The following is a 24,612-nucleotide window of genomic DNA, read 5'->3' on the forward strand; positions in this document are numbered from 1 at the left end:
AGGAAGAGCCATCATCACAGAGGAGCCTGTGTGGAGTCCTGATGCTCTCTTCACCTGCAGTGCCAGTGATAAGTGTTAGTTACTCGGCCGTGTCGGACTCTTTGTGACTCCATGGGCTGTAGCCCCCGCAGGCTCCTCTGTCCAGTACTCTGGACAGAGTACAGTGGGTACACAGAGTACAGTGGGTAGCCATTCCCTTCCCCAGGGGATCTTCCCAACCCAGGGATCAAACCTGGGTCTCTGGTATGGCAGGCAGATTCTTTACTGTCTGAGCCACCAGGGAAGCCCCAGAGAGAAGACAGGCAGGGACTGGTGCCGTCCATCCTCAGCCTGGGCTCTCATTCCACAGTTGGTGTCATGAACAACCGAATTAGGAAGATGCGTATGGCTAAACTTCAGGCTTCTGATTTACTCTAGAGCCTTCAGAGAAAACCTTATTCCTGCAGTTATTTTTATCTTTGCAGTTCATATAAGCCCACACGGTCCTTTCAATACTACCCTTCTCTGTGTAGATTAGCAGATCAAAGCCTCCACCCTTCTATGCTGCCCTTAGATGGCCTTTGGAGGACTCATTCCATTTACAGATTTGGGAAGACCCTTCTGTCACCCTACAGACAACTTTTTAATGCCATTCTCACCTAAAGCTACCTGCTCCTTAAGCACCCAGGAAAAACCATCTTTTGGCTCTATTGCTCTTTGCCCTCCTGAGTTCATTCATCCATCGCATAAGCATTTATAAGCATGTGTCTATCATATACACAACCTTACACCATGAATCGTAGAGATTATGATGATTAGCTTTCATTTTATTTTGAAATAATTTCCAAATGCATTACTTCATCTAATCCTAAGTAGAAAAAAAGGCCTATGTCTTAAAATAAATTTAGACTCTTTGGGAAACAATATATTCCATGCCAGTGTTATAAACATAATAAACTTGATACTTTTGTTATGTTTTACAAGGTAAGAAAATTAATGGGAGTTAACAGGAGGTCAGCTTAACCTTAGAAGAATTCTTACAGGAGTTGATTCAGAGTATTTTTTCTTTAATTGTAGAGATGAATATAAGTGAATTTTTTAAAGTTAGTTCTCATATAATCATGGTATGGAAATTTTGGAAAATGAAAAATGAAACACCAGTATCCTAACTGATATTAGCATGGATAAGAAAAACTAGTGGAATAGAGTACTGCTAAGTCGCTTCAGTCGTGTCCGACTCTGTACGACCCTATAGACAGTAGCCCACCAGGCTCCGCCATCCCTGGGATTCTCCAGGCAAGAACACTGGAGTGGGTGGCCATTTCCTTCTCCAGTGCATGAAAGTGAAAAGTGAAAGAAGTCGCTCAGCCGTGTCCAACTCTTTGCGACCCCATGGACTGCAGCCTACCAGGCTCCTCCATCTGTGGGATTTTCCAGGCAAGAGTACTGGAGTGGGTGGCCATTGTCTTCTCCAGGAATAGAGTACTAGTGTATACTAACTACTAATGTTTATTAGTAGTATATTAGTATATTAGTATACTAACTACTGACTGCTGCTAAGACGCTTCAGTCCTGTCCAACTCTGTGCGACCCCATAGACGGCAGCTCACCAGGCTTCCCCGTCCCTGGGATTTTCTAGGCAAAAGTACTAGAGTGGGGTGCCATTGCCTTCTCCGAACTACTGACTACAAACATACTAATGTTTCCTTTCATTAATTTTTCCTTATATGCTATAGGTAAATATACAGGTATGTCTATCTACATATATAATTTAATATTCTGATTTTTAGATAACATTAGGGCTTCCCTCATAGCTCAATTGGTAAAGAATCTACCTGCAGGAAGATCCACTGGAGAAGGGATAGGCTACCCACTCCAGTATTCTTGGGCTTCCCTTGTGGCTCAGCTGGTAAAGAATCCACCCACAATGTGGGAGACCTGGGTTCGATCCCTGGGTTGGGAAGATCCCTTGGAGAAGGGATAGGCTACCCACTCCAGTATTCTGGGCTGGATAATTCCATGGACTGTATAATCCATGGGGTCAAAAAGAGTCAGACACGACTGAGCGACTTTCATTTTCAAGGTGTGAATGTTCATATGCTACCTCAGAGTATTGTTAACCATCATTCTGAAACTTGTATCACAGTACAGTGAGTGACTGTATCATATGTGCTGCTGCTGCTACTAAGTCGCTTCAGTCGTGTCCGACTCTGTGCGACCCTATGGACGGCAGCCCACCAGGCTCCCCTGTCCCTGCGATTCTCCAGGCAAGAACACTGGGGTGGGTCGCCATTTCCTTCTCCAATGCATGAAAGTGAAAAGTGAAAGTGAAGTCGCTCAGTCGTGTCTGACTCTTAGCGACCCCATGGACTGCAGCCCACCAGGTTCCTCCATCCATGGGATTTTCTGGGCAACAGTACTGGAGTGGGGTGCCATTGCCTTCTCTGTATCATATGTACCATATAAATATTGCTCTATTGCTAAACATACAGAGTTTTCCAACTTTTCAACTATTTGGAGCAAAAAACTACTTCAATATTGTTGTTTCCATTAAGTTACCGATAGGAAACCATTTTGTTTGTTTGTTTTTAGGAAACCTATTTTGAGTAATCCGTCTTTTGAGTTTGAGCTTTCTTGCTGAAACTATGAGAAGTCTTTGCAAAATTAAGATGATTAAAATCTAAATGAAGATTTTTGCTTCAATTTTCACTAATTTAAATCTACATCCATTCTTAAGTGACTAGTCCTTCTCCACAACTTTTTCTGACTACTTGTTACTCTGCCAGGTAGACAACATATTTTTTCTGTCAACATTTTGTTATACAAACACAAAACCATTAACATCAATAAGACATGCTAATTGAAATAAAAGTTGTGGAGTCTTTAAGGACTAAACGAAAAACGAATCAGTAGTGACATTAAAGCATTTTGGCTGGGTTGGATTAAACAGTACAAATTCTGGACCTGTGCAATCACTCTGGTGCATTGAAGACAGATTTAAGAACACATTTTCCTGAGTAATCCAATAGACTGGCTCTATTTCTGTTTAGTTTTTGTCTCTTTTCCCCAAGCCTGTTTGCATGCAAATCAGAAATGTTGCTGATTCCCCACCTGCAAAGCACCATTCTGCTATTCCTTTAATTAACCAGCCCTCTTGAATCACCTTTTACTTTCCTCCCACATTGTTCTAATTCTATCCATAGATCCTGCTGTGGAGTTGTTCACAGTACTTGCTAGCATCCCATTTGGTGGTAGATTTTATAAGTGAAAGCAAACCAACACTTGTGTTACAGTTAAAGTTTCACATCCAGAGATGTGTACCCTTGGCTCCCTGCAATAACTTATATACATATTTTTCTTGCATGAACTTTCATTGCACATCATTTTCAAAGTGGAGAAATGGGCAGTGATTTAAGAAATAAATGCTGCAGGATTGAATTCCTCCAACAACATAAAAAAGAATAAAAAAAGATCCACAGGATACATGCATTTTAAATATTTCCATATAAATTTCAGGATTTCAAATATAAGTAGGAACACTTCACAAGATTTGTTAGCTACTTCAATTCTATATACAAAGAAGATTGGAGAAATGTTTTCCAAATTTAATGTTACAAAAGAAATACATGTTTACTGTAAAAATTCAAAGTTTACAAAAAAGTACAAAGAAAAAAATCCAGCAATAATACTTTAATCCTGTCCAAAGACCCACACTATTAATATGACTGTTTTTTTATAAAAATAGAATCATACTCTACATTATAATTTAAAATCATGCATTTTTCAATTAATAGTATACTGTGAACAATTTCCTATGTTATTAGTGTCCTAAAACATGATTTTTGTCTTGTTCAATATATAAGTATACAATATACCACAGATTATTTAATTCTTGGTTGTTGTTTTTTTTTTATCAATTGTGAGGGTTTTTTTTCCTATTATCAGTAACTGTAATTACAATCTTACATAAATTTTTTGCACATCTCTTATTATTTCCTTAGCAGAGATTTCTGCATATCTAGAAAATTTAGAAAAATTCCTAGTTTTGCTGCTCAGATTATATAAACAACTTTAGGAATTTTTAGTAAATGATCTCATGTTTCTCATGAAGGACTTTTCATTCTTTTAATCAATGAAAATGTACTGCATATATTCCTTCCCACATTAAAACTTTTAAAAATCAAGTGTGATATTGTTAACTAACATCTAACATAATCTATTTGCCTGTGTATTCATTCCCTTTACATTGTAATCCTTTTGTTTCTGTAAAAAGTGTGCACCTAGACAAGTAACATTTTGTCCCATCAACCTTATAACTGGAAGAGGCCCACAGTTCATTTCTTCCTTAATGTTTAATTCCTTCAAACAAATATTGTGCTCTCCCAGGAAGGGACTCTAAGATGAAAATGGAAAATCACCCCTTCTATTTGAAAACAAAAATCAGAAGGACTTTCAATTCAGTTCAGTTCAGTCGCTCAGTCATGTCCGACTCTTTGCGACTCCATGAATCGCAGCACGCCAGGCCTCCCTGTCCATGACCAACTCCCGGAGTTCACTCAAACTCATGTCCATCCAGTCGGTGATGCCATCCAGCCATCTCATCCTCTGTTGTCCCCTTTTCCTCCTGTCCCCAATCCCTCCCAGCATCAGAGTCTTTTCCAATGAGTCAACTCTTCTCATGAGGTGAGTCTTCTCTAACACCACAGTTCAAAAGCATCAATTCTTCAGAGCTCAGCTTTCTTCACAGTCCAACTCTCACATCCATACATGACCACTGGAAAAACCATAGCCTTGACTAGATGGACCTTTGTTGGCAAAGTAATGTCTCTGCTTTTCAATACGCTATTTAGGTTGGTCATAACTTTCCTTCCAAGGAATAAGCGTCTCAATTTCATGGCCGCAGTCACCATCTGGAGTGATTTTGGAGCCCCAAAAAATAAAGTCTGACACTGTTTCCACTGTTTCCCCATCTCTACCAAAAGAGAGGGGATACATGTATATATATGGCAGAATCATTTTGCTGTACAGAAGAAACTAGCACAACATTATAAAACAACTGTGTGTGTGTGTGTGTGTGTGTGTTAGTCATTCAGTCATGTCCAACTCTTTGTGACCCCGTGGACTATAGCCCATTAGGCTCCTCTGTCCATGGGGATTCTCCAGGCAAGAATATTGGAGTGGGTTGCCTGTCCTTTCTCCAGGGGATCTTCCTGAACCAGGGATTGAAGCCAGGTCTCCTATAATGCAGGTAAATTCTTTACCATCTGAGATACTGGGAAGTCCTAAACCAACTAGACTCCAGTAAAAATTATTTTTTTTAATCTTTATACTCTAAGATGGGAACCTACAATTTTAGCTGCCCAGCATCCCTTTCTTCTCTAATTTAATGTTTTTGGTGGCGTGTCGGGGTAACAACACCTGCCCCTTACCTATTAGAGTGCAGTTCCCAGTCTCCCTCCAAGAATTATTTAGTGAGCACCTATTTTGTGCCGTGGACTACTTTAGGATCTTGGAATTCAGCAGTGAGCAGAAAATGAATACGTTCCTGCTTTCTTGGAGCTTAGAACCTATTTGGAAGAATGGGTCAAATTAGACCAATTGGAATTATTTTTTAGAATTTCATGTGCAGACAGTGAAAAAAAGAATTCCTTCTTTCCCCTTGATTGAGAGCTATAATGATACTATCCCAAAGCTCCTAGCAGCCATGTCCACTGCCTCATGATGGCTCTAGAAGAATGAGGTCAAGACGTACTACTGAAGCTGAGCAGAGTGCTGAAGAGCGAGAGACCCACAGTCCTTCAGCCGTTTTGCATCCCCAGACCCATTCCTGTTTCCCAGCTACAAGAGACAGTAGAGCGTCTGCATCTTTTTGTCTTTAACCTATTTGTCTAACACAGACTCTGGTCCCACACTGGTGAACGCCTTTCTCTTCTTCTGTCCTATATGATGGCATCTAGGAGTGCTGGAAGCAGGAGGCGGAGAAGATGCTCAGCTTAAGGTTATCTTTTTATTCTTTGCTCTAGCAGTACTTTATTTAACTATTTGATTCCCTCCTACATTTCATTCATTCAATAAGCATTCATTGAGCAACTGCTATGCACCAGAGAGTCTTCCTGGTGCTAAAGACACAGCAGTGAACAAAACATAAAAACCTCTATCCTTAGGCAGTTCAGTGTCTAGTGGAGCCAGCTGACAACCTTCAGACTAACAAACAGGGTGGTTGGCAATAAGAAAAGACAGCAGGAAAGGAGGCTAGGGAGCTGAGAAGGGGTGGGTAGGGATCCTTGTGTTATGAAGAACAGTCTGGGAAGGCCTTGCTTTGTAAGGGGAGATTTGAGCAGAGCCCTGAAGGAGAGATGGGAGCAAACCACAGATCGCTGAGGGAATGTGATTGAATAATAGAGGTGAACAACTCAGGAATGCCCTGACACTGCACGGATAAGTCAGCTCAAGCTGTCTCTTCCCTGAAATTTGACCCTTGGACAATTTTTAAAACCAGAAGAAAAGCAATGGGGGGTGGAAGGGGGAAAGCATTAAAGGCTATTATGGATTTAGCTTCCATTGAAAGCTTTGTTTTTTATTACTATCTCTTTTAAAGGTATGGTTGAGGTTATTGAAATTCCTGTTCTTCTGATAAAGAGATTAAAATGTTATAATTTAGGGGACGATAGAAAAATGATCCTTTTAGCATAATTAATGAGACGCTCATCTAAGTCTCCATGGGTGTCTAGTCTACCTCCCTTAGCCCTGTCCTTGTTTAAAAAGTCACTGAGGGGCAGAGAAAGAGTCCAGTTTCCACTGGATTGAAATCTAGAATGGGGAGTCCTTAAGAGATGACAAGAGACACTGACACCATAAAATCAGGCAATATCCACAACCTCAGAGATAGACAGACATTGTTAGGGTGTGTTGTTGTTCAGTTGCTAAGTTGTGTCCAACTCTTTGTGACCCCATGGACTACAGCACGCCAGACTTGCCTGTCCTTTTCCATCTCCCAGAGTGTGTGTGTGTGCATGTGCTAATATGTATGTATATATATATATATATATATATATACACACACACACACATATATATATACATATACACATATATATAGTAAAGTAATGCTCAAAATTCTCCAAGCCAGGCTTCAGCAATATGTGAACTGTGAAATTCCAGATGTTCAAGCTGGTTTTAGAAAAGGCAGAGGAACCAGAGATCAAATTGCCAACATCCGCTGGATCATGGAAAAAGCAAGAGAGCTCCAGAAAAATAATCTATTTCTGCTTTATTGACTATGCCAAAGCCTTTGACTGTGTGGATCACAATAAACTGTGGAAAGTTCTGAAAGAGATGGGAATACCAGACCATCTGACCTGCCTCTTGAGAAACCTATATGCAGTCAGGAAGCAACAGTTAGAACTGGACATGGAACAACAGACTGGTTCCAAATAGGAAAAGGAGTACGTCAAGGCTGTATATTGTCACCCTGCTTATTTAACTTCTATGCAGAGTACATCATGAGAAACTCTGGGCTGGAAGAAGCACAAGCTGGAATGAAGATTGCCAGGAGAAATATCAATAACCTCAGATATGCAGATGACACCACCCTTATGGCAGAAAGTGAAGAGGAACTCAAAAGCCTCTTGATGAAAGTGAAAGAGGACAGTGAAACAGTTGGCTTAAAGCTCAACATTCAGAAAACTAAGGTCATGGCATCTGGTCCCATCATTTCATGGCAAATAGATGAGGAAACAGTGGAAATAGTGTCAGGCTTAATTTTGGGGGGCTCCAAAATCACTGCAGATGGTGACTGCAGCCATGAAATTAAAAGCCGCTTACTCCTTGGAAGGAAAGTTATGACCAACCTAGAGAGCATATTCAAAAGCAGAGATATTATTTTGCCAACAAAGGTCCATCTAGTCAAGGCTATGGTTTTTCCAGTAGTCATGTATGGATGTGAGAGTTGCACTGTGAAGAAAGCTGAGTGCTGAAGAATTGATGCTTTTGAACTGTGGTGTTGGAGAAGACTCTTGAGAGTCCCTTGGACTGCAAGGAGATTCAACAAGTCCATTCTAGAGGAGATCATTCCTGGGATTTCTTTGGAAGGAATGATGCTAAAGCTGAAACTCCAGTACTTTGGCCACCTCATGCGAAGAGTTGACTCACTAGAAAAGACTCTGATGCTGGGAGCGATTGGGGGCAGGAGGAGAAGGGGATGACAGAGGATGAGATGGCTGGATGACATCACTGACTCGATAGACGTGAGTTTGAGTGGACTCCAGGAGTTGGTGATGGACAGGGAGGCCTGGCGTGCTGCGATTCATGGGGTCGCAAAGAGTCAGACACTACTGAGTGACTGATCTGATTTGATCTGATATATATATCATACCTATAGTGTTTGTGAATATATATACATATATCTAACACTGACACCCAGGGTAAATTAAAGTGAGGCTCCCTTCTCTGTCAAAGATAAATGATCCTACTATTTGCTGGAAGCCCAAACTCCTCTCTTCAGAAGAACTGAACTACAAATGTGCCCCAAATTGCTGCCCTTCTGAATCATGGGCCCTCTGCTTCTCTATATCACATGCTTATGAACAAATATAAAATTAAATTAAAATGCTGAGAAAGCCATAAAGAGATCCCTTGGATTTCAAAACCCTGAAGAATCTCAGAACCAACCTGTTCAGTGATGTGTCAGTTCTTCGGACCTGTAGCTCTGATGGATGCCAGCCTGTGAAGTTGGTGAATCAGAGAATCACTAATGCCTTTTGAAACATGATGCCTTTCTTCCTATTCAGGGCACCCTCTATTCATAGGCATCTGATACCCTCATATTTGATCATCTTCTGCTTGGCCTTCATTTCCTTGCTTTAAAATATAAAGGTTGGATCAGATTTTCAGTAAGGTCACCGTCAGCTTGAAGTGATATATTCATTCACTCTTCAATGTGAATCAGTTCTAATGAGGTAGATGAAACTGGAGCCTATTATACAGAGTGAAGTAAGCCAGAAAGAAAAACATCAATACAATATACTAACGCATATATATGGAATTTAGAAAGATGGTAACGACAACCCTGTATGCGAGACAGCAAAAGAGACACAGATGTATAGAACAGTCTTTTGGACTCTGTGGGAGAGGGCGAGGGTGGGATGATTTGGGAGAATGGCATTGAAACATGTATAATATCATATATGAAACGAATCTCCAGTCCAGGTTCGATGCAGGATACAGGAAGCTTGGGGCTGGTGCACTGGGATGACCCAGAGGGATGGTATGGGGAGGGAGGTGGGAGGGGGGTTCAGGATGGGGAACACGTGTACACCCGTGGCAGATGCATGTTGATGTATGGCAAAACCAATACAGTATTGTAAAGTAAAAAAAATACGAAGAATAAAATTAAAAAAAAAAAAAAAGAACCAACCACCCTATAAGGAAAAGGACATGCCACAAATGGTACTTACTAGAGACAGACTGCACCCTCTGGTCTATAGGCAAGATGTTTTCAATAGTTTTCTACTTAAGCTGAAAGCTTCATATGTTTAGGAAAAACCCACCTGCTCTTCTTTTTTTAAAAGAAAATCTTCTAGTTAGAAAAAGGAAGAACCATTTTCAACAATATTGGGAAATTCTGACATAAGGTTAGAAATCCTGTGGCAAGTGATGACGCCACTCCCTTCTGTGATGCACTTGTGGATAAAACACCAGGAAATCCAGAGGCAAGGTAAAAATAGCCCCAACCACGAAGGCTTAGAAAGTGATCTGCTTCTGCTCCCAAAGATGTCATGGGCACTGCTATTCCACTTGTTCTGCTTACTGTTTCCAAGTAGATGGTAGAGTCCAAGAGCCCATACAGGGCTTGTGACTGGTTGGACATCGTAATTGAAAAAGAGAAGCAACCATTATTTAAAAAGAAAAAAAAAAAGAAACACAAAATCAATAAAATTCTATGAAAACTAGAAATGTTTGGTCCAAACATGCCCAATCTGACGAGTCTCTGGGTGCTGGCTTCTGTTGCCACTCTAAATCCCTGTAATGGCCAATTTCTAAAGTAATGTTTCAAGATGCTAATCTCCTCCTGGACATGGATCAGCAAGGCAAAACCTGGAAAGGGCTTAGAAAAGTTGATGACAGGAGAGCTTAGATTCTCACACAAGAGAAGGGAAAGCTGTCAAACCTCTGTATCAGTTGGTTCAGGTTTCTTCAGGAAATGTTACTTGTTCACTTCACTGTTCTCCACAGCATTAGCCACTTCCATCCACGGTCAACAACAGCAGGATTTTTAAAAAGAGGGGGACAAGGAAAAGGAGGAATATTCCAGAGAATGCCATATCATTGAGAAGCAAGGAAACAATTAACTGGACTCATAGAAACAAAGAAACCAAAGATAAAAGAAAAGTGTTCCAAAACATCCCTCTGTCTCACTTTTCCAAACCTTCCACTCACTGCACTCACCAAACACTTTTTGGTAAACATTTTCGATCTGTTTGTTTTATTCCAAAATAACAAAGGCTCAAGGTACTGGTGAAGCACAGAGAGGTTATAACATGAGAATCCCCAGGAAATTCACGAGAGTGTTAGGGAATCGTGTCACAGACCACGTCAAGTGCATGTGGCCAAGATGTCCCCTTCACTTTGCTTACAGGATTCTCTTCCTGCAGCACCAAGACTCCTGCCAAATCACTAGACTGGTGGAGGCACAGGACACTCTGCTGAGAATCAGGATGTTTGGAGCTCAGTCTCAGCTGTGTCATGGAATCTGAGCCTTGGTTTCCTTCTTTATGAAAGGAGGAATTCTTAATTGCCTCCTCGACTTCAGGGGACTCTTGGGAGGATCAGATTAAGAGAAGGCAAATAAAAACATCTTTGGAAATTGCAAAATGCTACAGTAACATATATCTGTTTGTTACTCCTCCTTGCAGACAAACGCTATTTGATCCCACTTACACAAGATAGCTAGAATAGTCAAATTCATAAGCGTCAGAAAGTACATTCGCAAATGCTGGGTTGGGAGGAGATGGGGATGAGGAATGGGAAGTTGGTATTTAAGGGACAGAGCTTCAGTTTAAGAAGGTAAAAACTTCAGAAGAAGGATGATGGCGAGAGCTGCACAGCAAGTGAATGTACTTAGTGCCACTGAACTGTACAACTAAATACGGTTTTAAAAGTGTTTTACATTATGTGACTTTTACCATAATAATTTTTTAAAATTGTTACTCCTCTTATTACCATCATCAGATGAAGTGTGGGCCAAGTTCAAATGGCAGAGTGCCGGGGACCAGCCCCGGCTGATCCAGGGTATTCGAAGGAGAGACGGCGTAGGCGAGGATCAGGATACAATAGCTTCAATTAGATATTAATTAAAGATATAAAGAGTAATAGGATGAGGATAGCTCAGTAGGAAAATTCAGTGGAGAAAAGAGGCTGAGTAGCTTGGTTTACGCGGGAGACCAATAAAACTTCAAGACAAGAAGTTTGCACCACTTACGTAGGCCGCAGGCGTCCTTCCGTTCTCCCAAAGGAGAGGAGACACTGAGGCCTCCCCGGTCGGATCTTAGAAGCCCAGGCATAATTAGTAAGCATGGTGCGTTCCGCGCTCCAGATGGAGACTCAGCCAGAGTGAGAGAGAGAGAGCGACATGGGGAGACCAGTATTTCGAGAAACTGATCCCAATTCTTTATTTTCCAGAGTCTGTTTTTATACACTAAGATGTTATACAAAAGTCACGTGGGGACAGCAGTCCTGACTTTTATTAAAGTCAGGTGCTTCACACAAATGTATACAGAGGTCTTAGGGGTGTTACATCATCTTCTGGCCAGGGGGGCCTGCTGACAATTTACGACCCTCTCCTTGTGACAGCGGTCAGTCAATCAGGACACTTATTTCTCCAGGGCTGATTATTCTCAAAACAGACGCCACCCAAGTAAAGTTACATTCCTACAGGGTGAGGGTGTAGTGGGTTTTAGTTAAGGAAAGAATTTACTTAGCCTAAGGTCTAACGTGATTAATATCAAAGGTTAATACTTATTTCTTCTATATATTCATTAATGTGTGTAAGGGCAGGGGATGTGGAGACTTAGCAACAAACATTGGCTCAACAAATGAAAAACCCTTCACCAATACAATTTCTAATCAGCCCATTATACTTATACTAATAGTTTTCTAACTTTTCTAAGGAACCTGTTTTTAGAAGGTTTAAAGCATCTCGTGCCTCTCACGGTTGGGAGGCTGTGAGCAATCACATGTGGCCGGACGAGCCTGTCAGGCAGGCTAGAGAACCTTCAGAGGAGTTTGTAGGTTAAAACACTCTTGTCACACCCAAGAGTTTTTATTGACTGGAGCTCTAGGTTAACTCCTTCTCCGAAAGAGGTGGTGGGGGACAGCCCCCCGTAAAGTCAGAGGTGTAGGTAAGAGCACAAAGTAGTAAAGTAGGCAGGCTCTGGTTATGGGGGTAGACGCTCGAGGATTTCCAGGGGGACTCCTGAGGCTCGATCCCACCTTTGCGTATGTCGAGCCTCCTTCCTCATGACCTTTGCCATGGGCGGAGTACCTCACTCTGGCCCCCAACAGCAGAGGATGGGTAGTCGGGGCCACATCTATCTTCACTCCTGAATATCAAGCCCCGATTGCTCACCGCCTTAAGGTGAATTACTATGGTCTCTCACTTTCATATAAGGAGGTGGAAACCATATTTGTGGAAACCAGTGAGAGCTTAGAACAAAAACAAATTTGTTCTAGTGCTCATTGTGCTTCCTTGACCTCAGATGGAGTTACAGAATACGTTTCCATTGTACTTCAACTTGTAGAACAAGCAGAGCCATAAATACTATGGGCCTCGCTACTGTGAACTTGGCACATCTCATTCTCTAGAAACTATCTGAACAAAAGTCTAGGAAGAAGCTTGGTTTATCTATAAGAATTAATGCTTGCTTCTATTCTCTCCTAGCTTATGGAACTTCTCAATATAAGAGTAATTTGATTACTATTATGAGATTCCTTGCGGATAAAATGGGATTAATATATTTTTTAAATCACTCAATAAGTAAACTCCTTAACAATCCCACATTAGTCTTCAGATTCTGCGTTTTTCTTAATGCTCCAAAATAGATACACCAGTGTAAGGGCTGATGCTAATGTCCTCTGCTATGTAATCCCATCCTCAGGAGAATACGTCAAGAAAAGAACTGATTATAATCAGAATTACTTAGCCATATTCTTCACCAACATCTAGGTCTAAAATAATGCCTCCAGTAAAGCAGCAGTGAGATGACAAGATGAACCAAAATTGAAATAAATGAATTATTTGCATATCTAAAATGACAGCAGCAAATTAGGACATGCAAACTGTTGATGTATATAAATAGTCCTGCACATTTTAGTGATGAAGAATCTAATCAATGACCTAAATGTTTGGCCTGTGTAATATACTAAACATCCAGAGTAAAAGCTGGATCCCCCCTTGTTTTGGTCAAAATGATTTCAACAAATACAGACCCCAGGCAAACGCAGACAGGGAAGGAGTAGGGTATAACAAATGGAACCATAATGTAATAATCACTAATAAAAATCATTTTAGAATCACAGAGTATAGAATTACAAGGAGGAGACTTCTCAATGATATGGCTGAGCAGATTTTTATAGAAACTGCTCCTGAAACAGCCCTGAAAGTTAAAATTCTGGATGAAATCTTTTAAAACTCTTTTAAATTTATGGCTGAGGCTATGGGGAAAGAAGAAATGTGGGTAAAGTACCAATCTACCATTAATCATGGGAGGTCTAGAGCTGGGACTTAACAGGCCTAAGGAGACTTGAAACAGACCCATTAGAATACAATAAAAGGTCAATCAGAGACTCTAAACCTGGAACCCCTCCCCACACCGGGGATTTTAACCCTTGAAGGAGACAACAGAAATGTCTGACTCTCTTGGCCTTGGCTGTGAAAAGAGCTGGGGAAAAGATCCCTTTGAATTTCTAATCATCAGTTCATAACCAGGCAAATTTGGGGCCAAAACTCAAATCATCTGTGTGGCCCAGGAAAACCTAAACTAAAATTTTAAAGTGGTTTTAGGTTTGTTATGCTCCCAGGAACATGGCAGCAGTGAAAGAAAATCCTTTCTGCATTAATATATTTTAGGCACAGGACCCAAAGAATTCAAGATAAGGTTCCTAGGAAACTGAGCATACAATGAAAAAATTCCTTAAACTTACGATGTAAGAAGAAACCATAGTAAAAAATCAATACTTGGCGAAAAAAGCCTATAGAGTCGAATCCATAAAATTTCAGGTACTGGAATTATCACATGTAGAATATAAAATAAGTATGTCTAACATATTTAAAGAAATAAAAGAGGTATAAGTATCAGATGAAAACAAGTTATTAATACTATCAAAATTGTCCAGACAGATGGGAAATAGAATTAAATAAAACTTCTACTTTCAACAATTACAGACTAAGGAATACAGACAAACCTTTCCACCAGGGAAAATTAGAGCAGGGTGGAATTTAAAACGCATCTGCTTAGGGGCCCTGGCGAGCTCTCGGCACAGTAGGGAGCGTGATACAAAGGTTCGGGGATAATCAGCGGTCTGAGTGTTTGAGGATGCTGTTCTGCTGTGACTGCTGGCACATCCCAGGAGAAAACTGAGTGGCAGGAACAAAATCATCCAAAAGAGCTAAATAGTAAGTCCAGGGCATGCCAAAGATGAAGACTGGTGAGAACGCCTCTAGCTTTGTTCGAGGGCCCTAAGGAGCAACACTCGAGGAGTAGGAGTTTCCTAGAAATCAATAGGATTTTCACAGAGGCAGCAGCTCAGTTTCGAATCACATCAGCCTTTGAAGCTTATCTTGGATTCCTCTGTTCCTGGATGCCTAGCAAAAACAAGCTTAGATCTTCACTGGAGGAAGACACTATCATCTAACATTATTTTCACAAACAATTATTTCCACATAGAAATCAATAACAAAAAGATAAGAGAATCCTCAGGTGTTGGCAGTTTCAGAAAACACCACTTTTAAGTAAACTTTGAGTCAAAGAAAAACATTCAAATGTAAATTAGAAGGTATGTAATTGTTTTTTTAATGACATATCAAAACGTGAAAAGCAACTAGAGACAAATTTATAATTTTCAAGTATTTGTTAGAAAAGAAGACTGAAAATCAATGAGTTACACATCCTAACATCCATCTCAAGAAATTACAAAAACCTAGCAAGTTAGGAGAATCAGAAGATGAAAAGTAATGAAATTAAAAAACTAGAGAATATCAACCAAGACAAAAGGTGTGTGCATTAAAAAGACACAAACTTATCAACTCTTAAGAGATATTAGTCAATAAAAAAGAGATGAAGTATATAAATTCTTAGAAAAATAAAACTTACAAAAACTGATAAAGAAGATCCAGTAAATTTGCCGTCTACTGACAATTCAAAAGTCTAATTCTATAATTAAAAACCTTGTAACCCCTGGGGGCTCATAGAAAGTTGACTCACAGGAAAATATTACCAAAGCATATACGCAAGGCGTGCTGCTGCTGCTGCTGCTAAGTCGCTTCAGTCATGTCTGACTCTATGCGACCCCATAGACGGCAGCCCACCAGGCTCCCCCATCCCTGGGATTCTCCAGGCAAGAACACTGGAGTGGGTTGCCATTTCCTTCTCCAATGCATGAAAGTGAAAAGTGAAAGTGAAGTCGCTCAGTTGTGTCTGACTCCTAGCGACCCCATGGACTGCAGCCTACCAGGCTCCTCCGTCCATGGGATTTTCCAGGCAAGAGTACTGGAGTGGGGTGCCATTGCCTTCTCCGACACAAGGCATGAACACAACCCAAATCATTTTGTGATTCTGAAACCTTGCAGGATACTATGGGAGCCCTCCCAAGTACAAAGGGCTTTCTGAGTCCTTCATTTCTTCTTTGCAGGGAAAAGGTTTCATCCTCCTAGACCTTTGGAGGTCTAGGATCTGAGTTCCAAATGGTAGGTTCAAACAATTAGTAATTAAAAGAGCAAGGGAATGAAGAAAGAAATGATAGCGAAGGATACGGCAAGATCCTAGTTCCTCCTTGGGGACGTGCAGAGCAATCTGATACACACCTCTGAGTTCTTCTATAGGAACTAAGGCCCTCACTCAGGTGGAGAATGTTAACTATAGGCTGAAGACTGCACAGGGATCCCAAACCAGCTGGACCCACACTAATGACTCAGATTCCTGGAACACCATCCTGCTACATCACCACTAACCAGTTAAAGGAGGGATACACACCCTGCAACCTTCCTCCCAAATTTTGCCTATAAAACCTTCTTCCCTGAAACCCCCTGGGGAGTTCAGGTCTTCTGAGCACCAGCCACCTGTTTCCTTCATGGCAGGCAATGAACCTTTCTCTGCTCCAAACTCTGATATTTTGGTTTGTTTGGCCTCATCATGTGCCAGGATGTGGACTTGTGTTTGGCAGCAATTCTGTAATACCTTTATTGTCAACATTTGACAAAACATTGCAAGAAAAGGAGTTACAGGCCGAACCTGTCTTGAACACAACACAAGAAATCCTAAACAAAATATCAGTCAAAGAAACCTAGCAACTTTATTTTAAAGGTTGGGTTCAGTGCAGGAGGGTTATACAAGAACAAACATAGGAGACTTTATTTATAAAGATAGAAAGCCACATTAAAATTAGATTGTGCACAGTAAGAAAATGAATGAGCCAGTTAAAAACTGGGCCAAAGACCTAACAGACATCTTGTCAAAGAAGATATACAGATAGTAAAAAAGCATTATAAAAGATGCTTCATATTATGTGTCACCAGGGACATGCAAATTGAAACAATGCAACTACTACACACTTATTCAGTTTCAGTTCAGTCGCTCAATCGTGTCCGACTCCTTGCGACCCCACGGACTGTAGCACGCCAGGCCTCCCTGTCCATCACCAACTCCCGGAGTCTACCCAAACTCATGCCCACTGGGTCGGTGATGCCATCCAACCATCTCATTCTCTGTCGTCCCTTTCTCCCACCCTCAATGTTTCCCAGCATCAGGGTCTTTTCCAATGAGTCAGCTCTTTGCATCAGGTGGCCAAAGCATTGGAGTTTCAGCTTCAACATCAGTCCTTCCAATGAACACCCAGGACTGATCTCCCTTAGGATGGACTGGTTGGATCTCCTTGCAGTCCAAGGGACTCTCAAGGGTCTTCTCCAACACCACAGTTCAAAAGCATCAATTCCCCAGTGCTCAGCTTTCTTTACAGTCCAACTCTCATATCCATACATGACTACTGGAAAAACCATAGCCTTGACTAGACGGACCTTTGTTGGCAAAGTAATGTCTCTGCTTTTTAATGTGCTATCTAGGTTGGTCATAACTTTTCTTCCACACACCTATTAGAATGGCCAAAATCCAGAATACTGATAACACCAAATACTAGCAAGGATATACAGCAACAGGTATTCTCATTTATTACTGGTGGAAATGCAAAATGGTACAGCCATTCTGAAAGACAGTTTTGCAGTTTCTTATAAAACTAAACGTACCCTAACCATATGACTCAGCAACTGCTCTTCTTGGTATTTGCCCAAAGGAGTTGAAAACTTTTGTCCACTCAAAAACCTACACAGAGATGGTTACAACAGCTTCATTCATAATTGCCAAAACTTGAAAGCAACCAATATGTTCTTCAGTAGGTGAACTGGTCCATCCAGACAACCAAATATTATTCAGTGCTAAACAAGAATGAGCTAGCACGCCATGAAAAGACACAGTGGACACTTAAGTGCATGTTGCAAAGTTAAAGAAGCCAGTCTGAAAAGACTACATACTGTATGATTCCATTCCACATATGATTCTATGATTACGATATTCTGGAAAAAGTAGAACTTTAGAAAGAGCCAAAGGATCAGCAGTTTCCTGGGACTTGATGTGGGAAGGGAAAAAAGGATGAACAAGTGGAATGCAGAGAATTTTTAGGGCAGTAAAACTATTCTGTACAACACTAGATGGTGGATATATTACATTATGCATTTGTCAAAATCCACAGAACTATACAACAAATAGAATGATCCTTAACGTAAACTATGGACTTTAGTTAATAATAATGTACCAGTGTAGGTTCATCAATGGTAACAAGTGTACCACCCTAGTAGGAGATGTTGATTGTAGGGGAGGTTATGCATATGTGGGGACAAGGGAAATATAGGAAATCTCTGTTCTTCCCACTCAGTTTTGCTAAGAATCTAAAGTGAAAGTGAAAGTCACTCAGTCATGTCTGACTCTGTGCAATCCCATGGACTGTGTGCTGCTGCTGCTGCTAAGTTGCTTCAGTCGTGTCCAACTCTGTGCGACCTAGACGGAAGCCCACCAGGCTCCCCCATCCCTGGGATTCTCCAGGCAAGAACACTGGAGTGGGTTGCCATTTCCTTCTCCAATGCATGAAAGTGAAAAGTGAAAGGGAAGCTGCTCAATCGTGTCCGACTCTTAGCGACCCCATGGACTGCAGCCCACCAGGCTCCTCCGTCCATGGGATTCTCCAGGCAAGAATACTGGAGTGGGGTGCCATTGCCTTCTCCGATGGACTGCATAATCCATGGAATTCTCCAGGCCAGCCAGAATACTAGAGGGGGTAGCCTTTCCCTTCTCCAGGGGATCTTCCCAACCCAGGGATCGAACCCAGGTCTCCTGCATCGCAGGTAGATTCCTTACCTGCTGAGCCACAAATGGCTCTAAAAAAGAGGGCTTATTTTAAAGAATTAGACTGTTGTAATAATGAAAAGATAGAAATATCAAAAAATATAAGTATAGAGAGCCCAGAAACACACCCATACATTTCTGGAAGTTTGATTTATGACAAAAATAACACAGCAGAGGAGTGGGGAAACAATATTGTTTACAATATATGGTCCCAGAACAATTGTACGTCCATTATAATAAAAGAAAGATGACCCCCTAATTCACATGATACAGAAAAACAATTTCAAGGTAAATTGTAGATCTAAATGCAAAGGCCAAAAATAAAGCTGCTAGATGGTAATGAAAGAGAATATTTTCATGGTTTAAAGAAAAGGAAGGATTTCTTAAACCTGATACAAAATGGTAACTATCAAGGAAAAGTTTGACAAATTTGAATAAATTAAAATCAAGATACCTTTAAGAAGATACCCATGGAGAGGGAGAAGTTATCTATATTATTTATAACTGATAAAGTGCTCTTAACTGATGAACATTTTTAAAAATTTATCTCTGCAAATGAATGAGAAAATGTCAGATGACTCAACAGAAAAATGAACAAGAAATTCAAATAGGTACTATATGAAAAGTCTATCCAAAATGCTGATAAGCATATACAAACATGTGCAGCCTGACCAATGATCAGAGAAATAAAAATTAAAGTCACATGAGGTACTACTATTTACTTACTAGAAGGGCTAAAACTAAAAACAATTTTTGAAAGAAAAAAAACAATACAAGCCATTATTCAGGGCGGGAACCAAAAGGCATTCTCACCCACTACTAGTGTGGGGAGTAAAATGGAAGAATCACTCTAGAAAACAGTGGCATTACTAAATTGAAAACATGCATACCCTATAACCCAGAAATTCCACTTCTAGATGTATATCCCATACAAATGAGTATAAGCATACACACTGTGTCAGAATGCTCCTTGCACCATTACTTACAATAGCCTCAAACTGGAATAAACCAATGTCCCTCAAAAGTAAACTTCATAAACTATCATATGTTCATACAATGAACTACACAGTTCAGTTCAGTTCAGTCACTCAGTCGTGTCCGACTCTTTGCGACTCCATGAATTGCAGCACACCAGGCCTCCCTGTCCAGCACCAACTCCCAGAATTTACCCAAACTCATGTCCATCGAGTCAGTGAGGCCATCCAGCCATCTCATCCTCTGTCATCCCCTTCTCCTCCTGTCCCCAATCCCTCCCAGGATCAGGGTCTTTTCCAATGAGTCAACTCTTCACATGAGGTGGCCAAAGTACTGGAGTTTCAGCTTCAGCATCAGTCCTTCTAATGAACACCCAGGACTGATCTCCTTTGCTGCTAAGGCACTTCAGGCATGTCTGACTCTGTGCAACCCCATAGATGGCAGCCTACCAGGCTTCCCCGTCCCTGGGCTTCTCCAGGCAAGAACACTGGAGTGGGTTGCCATTTTCTTCTCTAATGCATGAAAGAGAAAAGTGAAAGTGAAGTCACTCAGTTGTGTTCAACCCTCAGCGACCCCATGGACTGCAGCCTTCCAGGCTCCTCCATCCATGGGATTTTCCAGGCAAGAGTACTGTAGTCGTGTGACATTGCCTTCTCCCTGATCTCCTTTAGGATGGACTATTATAACACACAAAAAAAGAACAAAATAAAGCTACACACTGAACCTAAATAAATCTCACAAACCTAAAGTTTAGCTAAATAAAGCAAATCTGGAAGAATTTACACAAGATGGTTCTATTTAAAATAGCCTATAGTTGGTATGCTAAACTCTAGGTCCATCCATAATACTGTAAATGGCATTGTTTCATTCTTTTTTTATGGCTGGGTAATATACTAAGTGCTAAAGCTGAAACTCAATACTTTGGCCACCTCATGTGAAGAGTTGACTCACTGGAAAATACCCTGATGCTGGGAGGGATTGGAGGCGGGAGGAGAAGGGGACAACAGAGGATGAGATGGCTGGATGGCATCACCAACTCGATGGACATGAGTTTGGGTAAATTCTGGGAGTTGGTGATGGACAGGGAGGCCTGGTGTGCTGCGATTCATGGGGTCGCAAAGAGTCGGACACAACTGAGCGACTGAACTAACTAACTAACTAATATACTAAGTGAGGTAGCTCAGCTCGTAAAGAATCCATCTGCAAAGCAGGAGACCCTGGTTCAATTCCTGGGTTGGGAAGATGCCCTGGAGAAGGGATAAACTACCCACTCCAGTATTCTCAGGCTTCCTTGGTGGCTCAGATGGTAAAGAATCTGCCTGTAATGTGGGAGACCTGGGTTCGATCCCTGGACAGGGAAGATCCCCTGGAGAAGGGAACAACTACCCACTCTCGTATTCTGGCCTGGAGAATTTCATGGACAGAGGAGCCTGGCAGGTTACAGTCCATGGGGTCAGTAAAAGTCAGACACGACTGAGCTTTCAAGTTAGACAGAGAAAGATAAATATATGATATCACTTATTTGTATAATCTTTAAAAATGATACAAATGAATTTATTTACAAAATAGAAACAGACTCACGACATAAAAAACAATTTTACAGGTATGAAAGGGGAAAAGGTGGGGAAGGGGTAAATTAGGAGTTTTGGATTAGCACATACAAACTACTATATATAAAATAAACGAAGACCTACTGTATAGCACAGAGAATTATATTCAACCTATAATGGAAAAGAATCTGAAAACCACTATGCTGCTGCTGCTGCTAAGTTGCTTCAGTCGTGTCCAACTCTGTGCGACCCCAGAGATGGCAGCCCACCAGGCTCCCCCGTCCCTGGGATTCTCCAGGCAAGAACACTGGAGTGGGTTGCCATTTCCTTCTCCAATGCATGAAAGGGAAAAGTGAAAGTGAAGTCGCTCAGTCGTGTCCAACTCTTCACGACCCCATGGTCTGCAGCCTACCAGGCTCCTCTGTCCATGGGATTTTCCAGGCAAGAGTACTGGAGTGGGGTGCCATTGCCTTCTCCGAAAACCACTATACATATATATAAATGAATCACTTTGCTGTACACCTGACTAACACAGCATTGTAAATAAACTATACTTCAATAAAGAAGAAAAAAAAAAAGATTGAGTTGTGACCCTATAAAAAGTTTTCTAGTAAACACTATAAAGGAACAAACCACAGAGAAGCTTAACATCCAAGCAAACTAACAGGCAAACTGTCCGATGAGAGTGTATGAAGACATGGAAGTATTAGTAGCTCAGTCGTGTCCGACTCTTTAACCCTATGGACCATAGCCTACCAGGCTCCTCTGTCTGTGGGATTTCCCAGACAAGAATATAGGAGTGAGTTGCTGTCCCCTTCTCCAGGGGTTCCTGACCCAGGGATTGAACCTGGGTCTCCTGCATTACAGGCAGATTCTTTACCATCTGAGCCACCAGGGAAGCCCAGTGTAATTTGGGGAAGAAATAAATTATACCACTCATGCTGCAGTGCCATGTGCCACATAGAGCCGCTGGGGTCAGGAAGATAAAGTGGTCATAATGCGAAAAAAGTTATTATGCATGAGTGAATTTCCATGTTGTATCTGGAAGATGCTATGCTTGGCAGTAGGGGACCAGAGGAAACATGAGTTTTAAGTTCTTTTTCTATAAGTGTAAAATAAATAAGAAGTCAAATAAAAATATAAATAAAATAGCCCATACTAATTCATAATATTTAGGAATGCATTCCTAGGTGGAATATAAACAAATATGGTTTCTTTTAAAAAATGAGGCTGTTTTATCATAAACTTCATCAGGGTGGTTATCATTAGGGAGAAGGGGGGAAATGATTGGGAGGGGAGACAAAGGGAACTTTTAGGATACAGACTAACTCTATTTTGGGGGTTACATGGTTTCATTTTGCATTAAATTATAGAGGTGTGCACTGTGACACAGAATCTAGGGTGAGCCCATGGTTCCCATGCCTTCTGTGGGAGGGTCCTGTGACTTGTTTTAGTCAGCAGAATATACCAAAGGTAACAGAATGTAGGTAATCATGTATATTTGATTATGCTATATAAAACTGTAGCCCATATGACCAGAAGTCTCTCTCTGTGTTGCTTTCTTTGAGGAAGAAAGCGGCCATATTGTGAGAAGCCATATGGAAAGCGCCAAGCAAGAAGGAGTTGAAGGTAGCCTCCAGCCAAAGTCAAAGAGAAACTGAGGTCCTCCAACCAACAGCGGGCAAGGAACTGAATGCACCCAGCAGTGTCACCTGGGTGCTGGTGCGTACCCAGCTGAGCCCGCGAAACACAGCACAATAAGAGGAAAGAAACCTGTATGCAGGTCAGGAAGCAACAGTTAGAGCTGGACATGGAACAACAGACTGGTTCCAGATAGGAAAAGGAGTACGTCAAGGCTGTATATCGTCACCCTGCTTATTTAGCTTATATGCAGAGTACATCATGAGACACACTGGACTGGAGGAAGCACAAGCTGGAATCAAGATTGCCGGGAGAAATATCAATAACCTCAGATATGCAGATGACACCACCCTTATGGCAGAAAGTGAAGAGGAACTCAAAAGCCTCTTGATGAAAGTGAAAGAGAAGAGTGAAAAAGTTGACTTAAAGCGCAACATTGACTTAAAGCATCCGGTCCCATCACTTCATGGCAAATAGATAGGGAAACAGTGGAAAGAGTGGCTGACTTTATTTTTCTGGGCTCCAAAATCACTGTAGATGGTGATTGCAGCCATGAAATTAAAAGACACTTACTCCTTTTCAATGGCTGAGTAATACTCCATTGTGTATACACATGTATACCTGTGGCAGATTCATTTTGATATTTGGCAAAACTAATACAATTATGTAAAGTTTGAAAATAAATAAAATTAATTAAAAAAATAAAAAAATAATAAATAAATAAACAAAAAAATAAAATAAAATAAAAGACACTTACTCCCTGGAAGAAAGTTATGACCAACCTATACAGCATATTAAAAAGCAGAGACAGTACTTTGTCAACAAAGGTCCATCTACTCAAGGCTATGGTTTTTCCAGTGGTCATGTATGGATGTGAGAGCTGGACTATAAAGAAAGCTGAGTGCTGAAGAATTGATGCTTTTGAACTGTGGTGTTGGAGAAGACTCTTGAGAGTCCCTTGGACTGCAAGGAGATCCAACCAGTCCATCCTAAAGGAGATCAGTCCTGGGTGTTCACTGGAAGGACTGATGCTGAAGCTGAAACTCCAATATTTTGGCCACCTGATGCAAAGAGCTGACTGATTTGAAAAGACCCTGATGCTGGGAAAGATTAAGGGCAGGAGGAGAAGGGGACGACAGAGGATGAGATGGCTGGATGGCATCACCGACTCAATGGACATGGGTTTGAATGGACTCTGGGAGTTGGTGATGGACAGGGAGGCCTGGCGTGCTGCGGTTTATGGGGTCGCAAAGAGTCGGACACGACTGAGCAACTGAACTAAACTGAACTAAACTGAAGATTAAAGAGGTAAAAACATGGATAAGTGAAGAGGCAATAAAAATAGCATGAGTTCCAAAAATGTCTGTTGGTAATTCATGGAAGAGAGAGCAGAGATAAAAAAAAGGAGAAACAATATGTTTAAGATACAATGTTTTGGTTTTTAATTTTTATTTTACACTTCAGTATAGTTGATTTACAATGTTGTGTTAGTTTCAGATGTACAGCAAAATGATTCAGTCATAAATATATATATATATATATATATATATATATATATATTCTTTTTCAAATTATTTCCCCATTTAGGTTAGATACAATGTTTAAGAATTTTCCAAGAAAGATGAAATACACCAACCTCAGATTCAAGAAGCCTAGCAAATAGCAGGCTAGACACACCTCAGCATAACTTAAGACCAAGTGCAATTCCAAAGACAGTGAGACCTTCAAACTAGTAAGAGAAAAAAGCTAAACTGTCTATAAATGATTTGAAATTAAATTAACAGATTATTTCCCAGTATAAT

At 40.9% G+C, this 24,612-nt stretch overlaps 1 long non-coding RNA gene across 1 annotated transcript in view; it reads right to left on the reverse strand.

The window, feature by feature from the left end:
• The window catches only part of LOC132343939 (uncharacterized), a 43,013-nt gene extending 18,730 nt beyond the window's left edge, over positions 1-24,283 (reverse strand). The window contains exon 1 of the long non-coding RNA XR_009492963.1: positions 8,650-24,283. This is a non-coding gene — a long non-coding RNA (uncharacterized lncRNA). The remainder of the gene's footprint in view (positions 1-8,649) is intronic.
• Positions 24,284-24,612: the final 329 nt, after the last annotated feature.

This window comes from Bos taurus, chromosome 26 (genome assembly GCF_002263795.3).
Source record: "Bos taurus isolate L1 Dominette 01449 registration number 42190680 breed Hereford chromosome 26, ARS-UCD2.0, whole genome shotgun sequence".
Lineage (NCBI taxonomy): Eukaryota > Metazoa > Chordata > Mammalia > Artiodactyla > Bovidae > Bos > Bos taurus.